This window comes from Lepisosteus platostomus, unplaced genomic scaffold (genome assembly GCF_059453375.1).
Source record: "Lepisosteus platostomus isolate fLepPlt1 unplaced genomic scaffold, fLepPlt1.hap1 Scaffold_29_H1, whole genome shotgun sequence".
Lineage (NCBI taxonomy): Eukaryota > Metazoa > Chordata > Actinopteri > Semionotiformes > Lepisosteidae > Lepisosteus > Lepisosteus platostomus.
In genome coordinates, this window is record NW_028291657.1 from 146,693 (window position 1) to 160,792 (window position 14,100).

Below are 14,100 nucleotides of genomic sequence, written 5' to 3' on the forward strand. Positions count from 1 at the left end.
CTGCAAGGCTCAGAAGAGCCTACACACTCTGCTCTAAACCCCAGTGTGCTGAAAATGTCAAAACGTGTTTTTCAGCAGAAATAAACATGTTTCTGCAAGTTTGGTCACCCCCATGTAAGTTATGGGGCAGTAACAGCACACTTTTCAAAACGTGTTTTTCAGCCCGAAATAAACGCGTTTTTTCAGACATCAGAATCCTAATGTAACTGCAAGGCTCAGAAGAGCCTACACACTCTGCTCTTAACCCCAGTGTGCTGAAAGTTTCAAAACGTGTTTTTCAGCAGAAATAAACATGTTTCTGCAAGTTTGGTCACCCCCATGTAAGTTATGGGGCAGTAACAGCACACTTTTCAAAACGTGTTTTTCAGCCCGAAATAAACGCGTTTTTTCAGACTTCAGAATCCTAATGTAACTGCAAGGCTCAGAAGAGCCTACACACTCTGCTCTTAACCCCAGTGTGCTGAAAGTTTCAAAACGTGTTTTTCAGCAGAAATAAACATGTTTCTGCAAGTTTGGTCACCCCCATGTAACTTATGGGGCAGTAACAGCACACTTTTCAAAACGTGTTTTTCAGCCCGAAATAAACGCGTTTTTTCAGACATCAGAATCCTAATGTAACTGCAAGGCTCAGAAGAGCCCACACACTCTGCTCTTAACCCCAGTGTGCTGAAAGTGTCAAAACGTGTTTTTCAGCAGAAATAAACATGTTTCTGCAAGTTTGGTCACCCCCATGTAACTTATGGGGCAGTAACAGCACACATTTCAAAACGTGTTTTTCAGCCTGAAATAAACGCGTTTTTTCAGACATCAGAATCCTAATGTATCTGCAAGGCTCAGAAGAGCCCACACACTCTGCTCTTAACCCCAGTGTGCTGAAAGTGTCAAAACGTGTTTTTCAGCAGAAATAAACATGTTTCTGCAAGTTTGGTCAACCCCATGTAACTTAAGGGGCAGTAACAGAACACTTTTCAAAACGTGTTTTTCAGCCCGAAATAAACGCGTTTTTTCAGACATCAGGATCCTAATGTAACTGCAAGTCTCAGAAGAGCCCACACACTCTGCTCTTAACCCCAGTGTGCTGAAAGTGTCAAAACGTGTTTTTCAGCAGAAATAAACATGTTTCTGCAAGTTTGGTCACCCCCATGTAAGTTATGGGGCAGTAACAGCACACTTTTCAAAACGTGTTTTTCAGCCCGATATAAACGCGTTTTTTCAGACATCAGAATCCTAATGTAACTGCAAGGCTCAGAAGAGCCTACACACTCTGCTCTTAACCCCAGTGTGCTGAAAGTTTCAAAACGTGTTTTTCAGCAGAAATAAACATGTTTCTGCAAGTTTGGTCACCCCCATGTAAGTTATGGGGCAGTAACAGCACACTTTTCAAAACGTGTTTTTCAGCCCGAAATAAACACGTTTTTTCAGACTTCAGAATCCTAATGTAACTGCAAGGCTCAGAAGAGCCTACACACTCTGCTCTTAACCCCAGTGTGCTGAAAGTGTCAAAACGTGTTTTTCAGCAGAAATAAACATGTTTCTGCAAGTTTGGTCAACCCCATGTAACTTATGGGGCAGTAACAGAACACTTTTCAAAACGTGTTTTTCAGCCCGAAATAAACGCGTTTTTTCAGACATTAGGATCCTAAAGTAACTGCAAGGCTCAGAAGAGCCCACACACTCTGCTCTTAACCCCAGTGTGCTGAAAGTGTCAAAACGTGTTTTTCAGCAGAAATAAACATGTTTCTGCAAGTTTGGTCAACCCCATGTAACTTAAGGGGCAGTAACAGAACACTTTTCAAAACGTGTTTTTCAGCCCGAAATTAACGCGTTTTTTCAGACATCAGGATCCTAATGTAACTGCAAGTCTCAGAAGAGCCCACACACTCTGCTCTTAACCCCAGTGTGCTGAAAGTGTCAAAACGTGTTTTTCAGCAGAAATAAACATGTTTCTGCAAGTTTGGTCAACCCCATGTAACTTAAGGGGCAGTAACAGAACACTTTTCAAAACGTGTTTTTCAGCCCGAAATTAACGCGTTTTTTCAGACATCAGAATCCTAATGTAACTGCAAGGCTCAGAAGAGCCCACACACTCTGCTCTTAACCCCAGTGTGCTGAAAGTGTCAAAACGTGTTTTTCAGCAGAAATAAACATGTTTCTGCAAGTTTGGTCACCCCCATGTAACTTATGGGGCAGTAACAGCACCCTTTTCAAAACGTGTTTTTCAGCCCGAAATAAACGCGTTTTTTCAGACATCAGGATCCTAATGTAACTGCAAGTCTCAGAAGAGCCCACACACTCTGCTCTTAACCCCAGTGTGCTGAAAGTGTCAAAACGTGTTTTTCAGCAGAAATAAACATGTTTCTGCAAGTTTGGTCACCCCCATGTAAGTTATGGGGCAGTAACAGCACACTTTTCAAAACGTGTTTTTCAGCCCGAAATAAACGCGTTTTTTCAGACATCAGAATCCTAATGTAACTGCAAGGCTCAGAAGAGCCTACACACTCTGCTCTTAACCCCAGTGTGCTGAAAGTTTCAAAACGTGTTTTTCAGCAGAAATAAACATGTTTCTGCAAGTTTGGTCACCCCCATGTAAGTTATGGGGCAGTAACAGCACACTTTTCAAAACGTGTTTTTCAGCCCGAAATAAACACGTTTTTTCAGACATCAGAATCCTAATGTAACTGCAAGGCTCAGAAGAGCCCACACACTCTGCTCTTAACCCCAGTGTGCTGAAAGTGTCAAAACGTGTTTTTCAGCAGAAATAAACATGTTTCTGCAAGTTTGGTCAACCCCATGTAACTTATGGGGCAGTAACAGAACACTTTTCAAAACGTGTTTTTCAGCCCGAAATAAACGCGTTTTTTCAGACATCAGAATCCTAATGTAACTGCAAGGCTCAGAAGAGCCTACACACTCTGCTCTTAACCCCAGTGTGCTGAAAATGTCAAAACGTGTTTTTCAGCAGAAATAAACATGTTTCTGCAAGTTTGGTCACCCCCATGTAAGTTATGGGGCAGTAACAGCACACTTTTCAAAACGTGTTTTTCAGCCCGAAATAAACGCGTTTTTTCAGACATCAGAATCCTAATGTAACTGCAAGGCTCAGAAGAGCCTACACACTCTGCTCTTAACCCCAGTGTGCTGAAAGTTTCAAAACGTGTTTTTCAGCAGAAATAAACATGTTTCTGCAAGTTTGGTCACCCCCATGTAAGTTATGGGGCAGTAACAGCACACTTTTCAAAACGTGTTTTTCAGCCCGAAATAAACACGTTTTTTCAGACTTCAGAATCCTAATGTAACTGCAAGGCTCAGAAGAGCCTACACACTCTGCTCTTAACCCCAGTGTGCTGAAAGTTTCAAAACGTGTTTTTCATCAGAAATAAACATGTTTCTGCAAGTTTAGTCACCCCCATGTAACTTATGGGGCAGTAACAGCACACTTTTCAAAACGTGTTTTTCAGCCCGAAATAAACGCGTTTTTTCAGACATCAGAATCCTAATGTAACTGCAAGGCTCAGAAGAGCCCACACACTCTGCTCTTAACCCCAGTGTGCTGAAAGTGTCAAAACGTGTTTTTCAGCAGAAATAAACATGTTTCTGCAAGTTTGGTCAACCCCATGTAACTTAAGGGGCAGTAACAGAACACTTTTCAAAACGTGTTTTTCAGCCCGAAATTAACGCGTTTTTTCAGACATCAGAATCCTAATGTAACTGCAAGGCTCAGAAGAGCCCACACACTCTGCTCTTAACCCCAGTGTGCTGAAAGTGTCAAAACGTGTTTTTCAGCAGAAATAAACATGTTTCTGCAAGTTTGGTCACCCCCATGTAACTTATAGGGCAGTAACAGCACCTTTTCAAAACGTGTTTTTCAGCCCGAAATAAACGCGTTTTTTCAGACATCAGAATCCTAATGTAACTGCAAGGCTCAGAAGAGCCCACACACTCTGCTCTTAACCCTAGTGTGCTGAAAGTGTCAAAACGTGTTTTTCAGCAGAAATAAACATGTTTCTGCAAGTTTGGTCACCCCCATGTAACTTATGGGGCAGTAACAGCACCCTTTTCAAAACGTGTTTTTCAGCCCGAAATAAACGCGTTTTTTCAGACATCAGGATCCTAATGTAACTGCAAGTCTCAGAAGAGCCCACACACTCTGCTCTTAACCCCAGTGTGCTGAAAGTGTCAAAACGTGTTTTTCAGCAGAAATAAACATGTTTCTGCAAGTTTGGTCACCCCCATGTAAGTTATGGGGCAGTAACAGCACACTTTTCAAAACGTGTTTTTCAGCCCGAAATAAACGCGTTTTTTCAGACATCAGAATCCTAATGTAACTGCAAGGCTCAGAAGAGCCTACACACTCTGCTCTTAACCCCAGTGTGCTGAAAGTTTCAAAACGTGTTTTTCAGCAGAAATAAACATGTTTCTGCAAGTTTGGTCACCCCCATGTAAGTTATGGGGCAGTAACAGCACACTTTTCAAAACGTGTTTTTCAGCCCGAAATAAACACGTTTTTTCAGACATCAGAATCCTAATGTAACTGCAAGGCTCAGAAGAGCCCACACACTCTGCTCTTAACCCCAGTGTGCTGAAAGTGTCAAAACGTGTTTTTCAGCAGAAATAAACATGTTTCTGCAAGTTTGGTCAACCCCATGTAACTTATGGGGCAGTAACAGAACACTTTTCAAAACGTGTTTTTCAGCCCGAAATAAACGCGTTTTTTCAGACATCAGGATCCTAATGTAACTGCAAGTCTCAGAAGAGCCCACACACTCTGCTCTTAACCCCAGTGTGCTGAAAGTGTCAAAACGTGTTTTTCAGCAGAAATAAACATGTTTCTGCAAGTTTGGTCAACCCCATGTAACTTATGGGGCAGTAACAGAACCCTTTTCAAAACGTGTTTTTCAGCCCGAAATAAACGCGTTTTTTCAGACATCAGAATCCTAATGTAACTGCAAGGCTCAGAAGAGCCTACACACTCTGCTCTTAACCCCAGTGTGCTGAAAATGTCAAAACGTGTTTTTCAGCAGAAATAAACATGTTTCTGCAAGTTTGGTCACCCCCATGTAAGTTATGGGGCAGTAACAGCACACTTTTCAAAACGTGTTTTTCAGCCCGAAATAAACGCGTTTTTTCAGACATCAGAATCCTAATGTAACTGCAAGGCTCAGAAGAGCCTACACACTCTGCTCTTAACCCCAGTGTGCTGAAAGTTTCAAAACGTGTTTTTCAGCAGAAATAAACATGTTTCTGCAAGTTTGGTCACCCCCATGTAAGTTATGGGGCAGTAACAGCACACTTTTCAAAACGTGTTTTTCAGCCCGAAATAAACACGTTTTTTCAGACTTCAGAATCCTAATGTAACTGCAAGGCTCAGAAGAGCCTACACACTCTGCTCTTAACCCCAGTGTGCTGAAAGTTTCAAAACGTGTTTTTCATCAGAAATAAACATGTTTCTGCAAGTTTGGTCAACCCCATGTAACTTAAGGGGCAGTAACAGAACACTTTTCAAAACGTGTTTTTCAGCCCGAAATTAACGCGTTTTTTCAGACATCAGAATCCTAATGTAACTGCAAGGCTCAGAAGAGCCCACACACTCTGCTCTTAACCCCAGTGTGCTGAAAGTGTCAAAACGTGTTTTTCAGCAGAAATAAACATGTTTCTGCAAGTTTGGTCACCCCCACGTAACTTATAGGGCAGTAACAGCACCTTTTCAAAACGTGTTTTTCAGCCCGAAATAAACGCGTTTTTTCAGACATCAGAATCCTAATGTAACTGCAAGGCTCAGAAGAGCCCACACACTCTGCTCTTAACCCCAGTGTGCTGAAAGTGTCAAAACGTGTTTTTCAGCAGAAATAAACATGTTTCTGCAAGTTTGGTCACCCCCATGTAAGTTATGGGGCAGTAACAGAACACTTTTCAAAACGTGTTTTTCAGCCCGAAATAAACGCGTTTTTTCAGACATCAGAATCCTAATGTAACTGCAAGGCTCAGAAGAGCCTACACACTCTGCTCTTAACCCCAGTGTGCTGAAAGTTTCAAAACGTGTTTTTCAGCAGAAATAAACATGTTTCTGCAAGTTTGGTCACCCCCATGTAAGTTATGGGGCAGTAACAGCACACTTTTCAAAACGTGTTTTTCAGCCCGAAATAAACACGTTTTTTCAGACTTCAGAATCCTAATGTAACTGCAAGGCTCAGAAGAGCCTACACACTCTGCTCTTAATCCCAGTGTGCTGAAAGTTTCAAAACGTGTTTTTCAGCAGAAATAAACATGTTTCTGCAAGTTTGGTCACACCCATGTAACTTATGGGGCAGTAACAGCACCCTTTTCAAAACGTGTTTTTCAGCCCGAAATAAACGCGTTTTTTCAGACATCAGAATCCTAATGTAACTGCAAGGCTCAGAAGAGCCCACACACTCTGCTCTTAACCCCAGTGTGCTGAAAGTGTCAAAACGTGTTTTTCAGCAGAAATAAACATGTTTCTGCAAGTTTGGTCAACCCCATGTAACTTATGGGGCAGTAACAGAACACTTTTCAAAACGTGTTTTTCAGCCCGAAATAAACGCGTTTTTTCAGACATTAGGATCCTAAAGTAACTGCAAGGCTCAGAAGAGCCCACACACTCTGCTCTTAACCCCAGTGTGCTGAAAGTGTCAAAACGTGTTTTTCAGCAGAAATAAACATGTTTCTGCAAGTTTGGTCAACCCCATGTAACTTATGGGGCAGTAACAGAACCCTTTTCAAAACGTGTTTTTCAGCCCGAAATAAACGCGTTTTTTCAGACATCAGAATCCTAATGTAACTGCAAGGCTCAGAAGAGCCTACACACTCTGCTCTTAACCCCAGTGTTCTGAAAATGTCAAAACGTGTTTTTCAGCAGAAATAAACATGTTTCTGCAAGTTTGGTCACCCCCATGTAAGTTATGGGGCAGTAACAGAACACTTTTCAAAACGTGTTTTTCAGCCCGAAATAAACGCGTTTTTTCAGACATCAGGATCCTAATGTAACTGCAAGTCTCAGAAGAGCCCACACACTCTGCTCTTAACCCCAGTGTGCTGAAAGTGTCAAAACGTGTTTTTCAGCAGAAATAAACATGTTTCTGCAAGTTTGGTCAACCCCATGTAACTTATGGGGCAGTAACAGAACCCTTTTCAAAACGTGTTTTTCAGCCCGAAATAAACGCGTTTTTTCAGACATCAGAATCCTAATGTAACTGCAAGGCTCAGAAGAGCCTACACACTCTGCTCTTAACCCCAGTGTGCTGAAAATGTCAAAACGTGTTTTTCAGCAGAAATAAACATGTTTCTGCAAGTTTGGTCACCCCCATGTAAGTTATGGGGCAGTAACAGCACACTTTTCAAAACGTGTTTTTCAGCCCGAAATAAACGCGTTTTTTCAGACATCAGAATCCTAATGTAACTGCAAGGCTCAGAAGAGCCTACACACTCTGCTCTTAACCCCAGTGTGCTGAAAGTTTCAAAACGTGTTTTTCAGCAGAAATAAACATGTTTCTGCAAGTTTGGTCACCCCCATGTAAGTTATGGGGCAGTAACAGCACACTTTTCAAAACGTGTTTTTCAGCCCGAAATAAACACGTTTTTTCAGACTTCAGAATCCTAATGTAACTGCAAGGCTCAGAAGAGCCTACACACTCTGCTCTTAACCCCAGTGTGCTGAAAGTTTCAAAACGTGTTTTTCATCAGAAATAAACATGTTTCTGCAAGTTTAGTCACCCCCATGTAACTTATGGGGCAGTAACAGCACACTTTTCAAAACGTGTTTTTCAGCCCGAAATAAACGCGTTTTTTCAGACATCAGAATCCTAATGTAACTGCAAGGCTCAGAAGAGCCCACACACTCTGCTCTTAACCCCAGTGTGCTGAAAGTGTCAAAACGTGTTTTTCAGCAGAAATAAACATGTTTCTGCAAGTTTGGTCAACCCCATGTAACTTAAGGGGCAGTAACAGAACACTTTTCAAAACGTGTTTTTCAGCCCGAAATTAACGCGTTTTTTCAGACATCAGAATCCTAATGTAACTGCAAGGCTCAGAAGAGCCCACACACTCTGCTCTTAACCCCAGTGTGCTGAAAGTGTCAAAACGTGTTTTTCAGCAGAAATAAACATGTTTCTGCAAGTTTGGTCACCCCCATGTAACTTATAGGGCAGTAACAGCACCTTTTCAAAACGTGTTTTTCAGCCCGAAATAAACGCGTTTTTTCAGACATCAGAATCCTAATGTAACTGCAAGGCTCAGAAGAGCCCACACACTCTGCTCTTAACCCCAGTGTGCTGAAAGTGTCAAAACGTGTTTTTCAGCAGAAATAAACATGTTTCTGCAAGTTTGGTCACCCCCATGTAACTTATGGGGCAGTAACAGCACCCTTTTCAAAACGTGTTTTTCAGCCCGAAATAAACGCGTTTTTTCAGACATCAGGATCCTAATGTAACTGCAAGTCTCAGAAGAGCCCACACACTCTGCTCTTAACCCCAGTGTGCTGAAAGTGTCAAAACGTGTTTTTCAGCAGAAATAAACATGTTTCTGCAAGTTTGGTCACCCCCATGTAAGTTATGGGGCAGTAACAGCACACTTTTCAAAACGTGTTTTTCAGCCCGAAATAAACGCGTTTTTTCAGACATCAGAATCCTAATGTAACTGCAAGGCTCAGAAGAGCCTACACACTCTGCTCTTAACCCCAGTGTGCTGAAAGTTTCAAAACGTGTTTTTCAGCAGAAATAAACATGTTTCTGCAAGTTTGGTCACCCCCATGTAAGTTATGGGGCAGTAACAGCACACTTTTCAAAACGTGTTTTTCAGCCCGAAATAAACACGTTTTTTCAGACATCAGAATCCTAATGTAACTGCAAGGCTCAGAAGAGCCCACACACTCTGCTCTTAACCCCAGTGTGCTGAAAGTGTCAAAACGTGTTTTTCAGCAGAAATAAACATGTTTCTGCAAGTTTGGTCAACCCCATGTAACTTATGGGGCAGTAACAGAACACTTTTCAAAACGTGTTTTTCAGCCCGAAATAAACGCGTTTTTTCAGACATCAGGATCCTAATGTAACTGCAAGTCTCAGAAGAGCCCACACACTCTGCTCTTAACCCCAGTGTGCTGAAAGTGTCAAAACGTGTTTTTCAGCAGAAATAAACATGTTTCTGCAAGTTTGGTCAACCCCATGTAACTTATGGGGCAGTAACAGAACCCTTTTCAAAACGTGTTTTTCAGCCCGAAATAAACGCGTTTTTTCAGACATCAGAATCCTAATGTAACTGCAAGGCTCAGAAGAGCCTACACACTCTGCTCTTAACCCCAGTGTGCTGAAAATGTCAAAACGTGTTTTTCAGCAGAAATAAACATGTTTCTGCAAGTTTGGTCACCCCCATGTAAGTTATGGGGCAGTAACAGCACACTTTTCAAAACGTGTTTTTCAGCCCGAAATAAACGCGTTTTTTCAGACATCAGAATCCTAATGTAACTGCAAGGCTCAGAAGAGCCTACACACTCTGCTCTTAACCCCAGTGTGCTGAAAGTTTCAAAACGTGTTTTTCAGCAGAAATAAACATGTTTCTGCAAGTTTGGTCACCCCCATGTAAGTTATGGGGCAGTAACAGCACACTTTTCAAAACGTGTTTTTCAGCCCGAAATAAACACGTTTTTTCAGACTTCAGAATCCTAATGTAACTGCAAGGCTCAGAAGAGCCTACACACTCTGCTCTTAACCCCAGTGTGCTGAAAGTTTCAAAACGTGTTTTTCATCAGAAATAAACATGTTTCTGCAAGTTTAGTCACCCCCATGTAACTTATGGGGCAGTAACAGCACACTTTTCAAAACGTGTTTTTCAGCCCGAAATAAACGCGTTTTTTCAGACATCAGAATCCTAATGTAACTGCAAGGCTCAGAAGAGCCCACACACTCTGCTCTTAACCCCAGTGTGCTGAAAGTGTCAAAACGTGTTTTTCAGCAGAAATAAACATGTTTCTGCAAGTTTGGTCAACCCCATGTAACTTAAGGGGCAGTAACAGAACACTTTTCAAAACGTGTTTTTCAGCCCGAAATTAACGCGTTTTTTCAGACATCAGAATCCTAATGTAACTGCAAGGCTCAGAAGAGCCCACACACTCTGCTCTTAACCCCAGTGTGCTGAAAGTGTCAAAACGTGTTTTTCAGCAGAAATAAACATGTTTCTGCAAGTTTGGTCACCCCCATGTAACTTATAGGGCAGTAACAGCACCTTTTCAAAACGTGTTTTTCAGCCCGAAATAAACGCGTTTTTTCAGACATCAGAATCCTAATGTAACTGCAAGGCTCAGAAGAGCCCACACACTCTGCTCTTAACCCCAGTGTGCTGAAAGTGTCAAAACGTGTTTTTCAGCAGAAATAAACATGTTTCTGCAAGTTTGGTCACCCCCATGTAAGTTATGGGGCAGTAACAGAACACTTTTCAAAACGTGTTTTTCAGCCCGAAATAAACGCGTTTTTTCAGACATCAGAATCCTAATGTAACTGCAAGGCTCAGAAGAGCCTACACACTCTGCTCTTAACCCCAGTGTGCTGAAAGTTTCAAAACGTGTTTTTCAGCAGAAATAAACATGTTTCTGCAAGTTTGGTCACCCCCATGTAAGTTATGGGGCAGTAACAGCACACTTTTCAAAACGTGTTTTTCAGCCCGAAATAAACACGTTTTTTCAGACTTCAGAATCCTAATGTAACTGCAAGGCTCAGAAGAGCCTACACACTCTGCTCTTAATCCCAGTGTGCTGAAAGTTTCAAAACGTGTTTTTCAGCAGAAATAAACATGTTTCTGCAAGTTTGGTCACACCCATGTAACTTATGGGGCAGTAACAGCACCCTTTTCAAAACGTGTTTTTCAGCCCGAAATAAACGCGTTTTTTCAGACATCAGAATCCTAATGTAACTGCAAGGCTCAGAAGAGCCCACACACTCTGCTCTTAACCCCAGTGTGCTGAAAGTGTCAAAACGTGTTTTTCAGCAGAAATAAACATGTTTCTGCAAGTTTGGTCAACCCCATGTAACTTATGGGGCAGTAACAGAACACTTTTCAAAACGTGTTTTTCAGCCCGAAATAAACGCGTTTTTTCAGACATTAGGATCCTAAAGTAACTGCAAGGCTCAGAAGAGCCCACACACTCTGCTCTTAACCCCAGTGTGCTGAAAGTGTCAAAACGTGTTTTTCAGCAGAAATAAACATGTTTCTGCAAGTTTGGTCAACCCCATGTAACTTATGGGGCAGTAACAGAACCCTTTTCAAAACGTGTTTTTCAGCCCGAAATAAACGCGTTTTTTCAGACATCAGAATCCTAATGTAACTGCAAGGCTCAGAAGAGCCTACACACTCTGCTCTTAACCCCAGTGTTCTGAAAATGTCAAAACGTGTTTTTCAGCAGAAATAAACATGTTTCTGCAAGTTTGGTCACCCCCATGTAAGTTATGGGGCAGTAACAGCACACTTTTCAAAACGTGTTTTTCAGCCCGAAATAAACGCGTTTTTTCAGACATCAGAATCCTAATGTAACTGCAAGGCTCAGAAGAGCCTACACACTCTGCTCTTAACCCCAGTGTGCTGAAAGTTTCAAAACGTGTTTTTCAGCAGAAATAAACATGTTTCTGCAAGTTTGGTCACCCCCATGTAAGTTATGGGGCAGTAACAGCACACTTTTCAAAACGTGTTTTTCAGCCCGAAATAAACACGTTTTTTCAGACTTCAGAATCCTAATGTAACTGCAAGGCTCAGAAGAGTCCACACACTCTGCTCTTAACCCCAGTGTGCAGAAAGTTTCAAAACGTGTTTTTCAGCAGAAATAAACATGTTTCTGCAAGTTTGGTCACCCCCATGTAACTTATGGGGCAGTAACAGCACACTTTTCAAAACGTGTTTTTCAGCCCGAAATAAACGCGTTTTTTCAGACATCAGAATCCTAATGTAACTGCAAGGCTCAGAAGAGCCTACACACTCTGCTCTTAACCCCAGTGTGCTGAAAGTTTCAAAACGTGTTTTTCAGCAGAAATAAACATGTTTCTGCAAGTTTGGTCACCCCCATGTAACTTATGGGGCAGTAACAGCACACTTTTCAAAACGTGTTTTTCAGCCCGAAATAAACGCGTTTTTTCAGACATCAGAATCCTAATGTAACTGCAAGGCTCAGAAGAGCCCACACACTCTGCTCTTAACCCCAGTGTGCTGAAAGTGTCAAAACGTGTTTTTCAGCAGAAATAAACATGTTTCTGCAAGTTTGGTCAACCCCATGTAACTTATGGGGCAGTAACAGAACACTTTTCAAAACGTGTTTTTCAGCCCGAAATAAACGCGTTTTTTCAGACATCAGGATCCTAATGTAACTGCAAGTCTCAGAAGAGCCCACACACTCTGCTCTTAACCCCAGTGTGCTGAAAGTGTCAAAACGTGTTTTTCAGCAGAAATAAACATGTTTCTGCAAGTTTGGTCAACCCCATGTAACTTATGGGGCAGTAACAGAACCCTTTTCAAAACGTGTTTTTCAGCCCGAAATAAACGCGTTTTTTCAGACATCAGAATCCTAATGTAACTGCAAGGCTCAGAAGAGCCTACACACTCTGCTCTAAACCCCAGTGTGCTGAAAATGTCAAAACGTGTTTTTCAGCAGAAATAAACATGTTTCTGCAAGTTTGGTCACCCCCATGTAAGTTATGGGGCAGTAACAGCACACTTTTCAAAACGTGTTTTTCAGCCCGAAATAAACGCGTTTTTTCAGACATCAGAATCCTAATGTAACTGCAAGGCTCAGAAGAGCCTACACACTCTGCTCTTAACCCCAGTGTGCTGAAAGTTTCAAAACGTGTTTTTCAGCAGAAATAAACATGTTTCTGCAAGTTTGGTTACCCCCATGTAAGTTATGGGGCAGTAACAGCACACTTTTCAAAACGTGTTTTTCAGCCCGAAATAAACGCGTTTTTTCAGACTTCAGAATCCTAATGTAACTGCAAGGCTCAGAAGAGCCTACACACTCTGCTCTTAACCCCAGTGTGCTGAAAGTTTCAAAACGTGTTTTTCAGCAGAAATAAACATGTTTCTGCAAGTTTGGTCACCCCCATGTAACTTATGGGGCAGTAACAGCACACTTTTCAAAACGTGTTTTTCAGCCCGAAATAAACGCGTTTTTTCAGACATCAGAATCCTAATGTAACTGCAAGGCTCAGAAGAGCCCACACACTCTGCTCTTAACCCCAGTGTGCTGAAAGTGTCAAAACGTGTTTTTCAGCAGAAATAAACATGTTTCTGCAAGTTTGGTCAACCCCATGTAACTTAAGGGGCAGTAACAGAACACTTTTCAAAACGTGTTTTTCAGCCCGAAATAAACGCGTTTTTTCAGACATCAGGATCCTAATGTAACTGCAAGTCTCAGAAGAGCCCACACACTCTGCTCTTAACCCCAGTGTGCTGAAAGTGTCAAAACGTGTTTTTCAGCAGAAATAAACATGTTTCTGCAAGTTTGGTCACCCCCATGTAAGTTATGGGGCAGTAACAGCACACTTTTCAAAACGTGTTTTTCAGCCCGAAATAAACGCGTTTTTTCAGACATCAGAATCCTAATGTAACTGCAAGGCTCAGAAGAGCCTACACACTCTGCTCTTAACCCCAGTGTGCTGAAAGTTTCAAAACGTGTTTTTCAGCAGAAATAAACATGTTTCTGCAAGTTTGGTCACCCCCATGTAAGTTATGGGGCAGTAACAGCACACTTTTCAAAACGTGTTTTTCAGCCCGAAATAAACACGTTTTTTCAGACTTCAGAATCCTAATGTAACTGCAAGGCTCAGAAGAGCCTACACACTCTGCTCTTAACCCCAGTGTGCTGAAAGTGTCAAAACGTGTTTTTCAGCAGAAATAAACATGTTTCTGCAAGTTTGGTCAACCCCATGTAACTTATGGGGCAGTAACAGAACACTTTTCAAAACGTGTTTTTCAGCCCGAAATAAACGCGTTTTTTCAGACATTAGGATCCTAAAGTAACTGCAAGGCTCAGAAGAGCCCACACACTCTGCTCTTAACCCCAGTGTGCTGAAAGTGTCAAAACGTGTTTTTCAGCAGAAATAAACATGTTTCTGC